We start from the raw sequence: 746 nt of genomic DNA, 5'->3' as shown, positions 1-746 counted from the left end.
TATGCGTATGACGTCATGCATTAGCTCCGTATACAGACGACTACACTTCTTTCATGGCGTGTCAGCCTAAGTGGACATTATAGTTGGAGCCTCTACCAATTTATTGACCGCATGAAAAACAGATATATATTCTCTAGCAATAAATATCTTATGATTAGAACCTTTTCTCGAAGACACGTTGCAGTTCTTTTTGAACATCCCTGAAGTAGCCTCAAAACAACTGCTGAAAACGCTTGACGGTACGCGAAGAAAAAGCCCAGAACTATATATAGCCCAGTTTAATTAAAAGTAAATGTTTACAGATAAACTTCCAATTTTTTGGGTTACTCTTGAAGTTCGCTTATTTTCGAGATTTGCTGAAGCCGCCATATTTGAAGTTACAACTACGCCGACCGTGAAGAAACATTTGTTTGTTTGCTGAAAAGTTCATTGTTTATAAAAGTATGTAAACTAAATTAAGACGAGCCTTCGTTTCCATCTTAACTAGATTTTCAATGAAACTGAAGGGAAACTCCAGCAAAATTTTGCGTGTGTACACGAGACCTGTCCATTTCTTTACACAAGATCTTTGGTGGAGACTGCAGCATGAAATTTCGGTTTCAATTACAAATCTTCTTCCTAGGCAGTTCAGTTACGTTGCTTTTACTTCAGTATGTCCAATCCACGAGAACTGTTTTCCGATGACAATAGCTGATCACGTAGTAAATTAAATAGACGACGTGGTGTGTTGAAACAGACAACCTGTG

The sequence above is a fragment of the Montipora capricornis genome, chromosome 6 (genome assembly GCF_036669925.1).
Source record: "Montipora capricornis isolate CH-2021 chromosome 6, ASM3666992v2, whole genome shotgun sequence".
In the NCBI taxonomy this organism is placed as follows: Eukaryota; Metazoa; Cnidaria; class Anthozoa; order Scleractinia; family Acroporidae; genus Montipora; species Montipora capricornis.
This window is presented reverse-complemented; position numbering follows the sequence as displayed.